The sequence below is a fragment of the Penaeus monodon genome, chromosome 30 (genome assembly GCF_015228065.2).
Source record: "Penaeus monodon isolate SGIC_2016 chromosome 30, NSTDA_Pmon_1, whole genome shotgun sequence".
In the NCBI taxonomy this organism is placed as follows: domain Eukaryota; kingdom Metazoa; phylum Arthropoda; class Malacostraca; order Decapoda; family Penaeidae; genus Penaeus; species Penaeus monodon.
Window position 1 is genome coordinate 23694750 of NC_051415.1, and position 505 is coordinate 23695254.

Below are 505 nucleotides of genomic sequence, written 5' to 3' on the forward strand. Positions count from 1 at the left end.
GATCCTTGTCACTTTATGAGACACCTACAATCCTCCCCCGGGCGGGAAACTCAAAATGCTAGAGGGACCTCACTGAAAGTATCATATAGGTACATGATTACACAAAAAAGGGGCCTAAAGTGCAAACATGTACCACAATAATTGACAGTTACAATACAGAACTAGACATAATACACATGGTTCGCCCATCTTGCATAATACAAATACTGGGTATCTTCAGCTCGTCGTCCCGTGCTTCCTGGACTTAGAACTTAGAACAGGTGTATATGCTATGCAAGTGTGCATTTTGTGCCACGCCAACTCTTTCGACGTTACACACTAGCCCACCTGGTTAGACATCCGCCCCTTGATCAGATGGTTAGGCTTCACCGCAAGTGTGTGTAGTGTAACAGAACAATTCCGAAAACAAAGATGAAATAAAGTAAAATAACACTTGTCACATGCAGGTGCTCTTGTCCGCACTTGTATCCCAATGTAAGTATCTTTGCACATTTATTTTTTATTT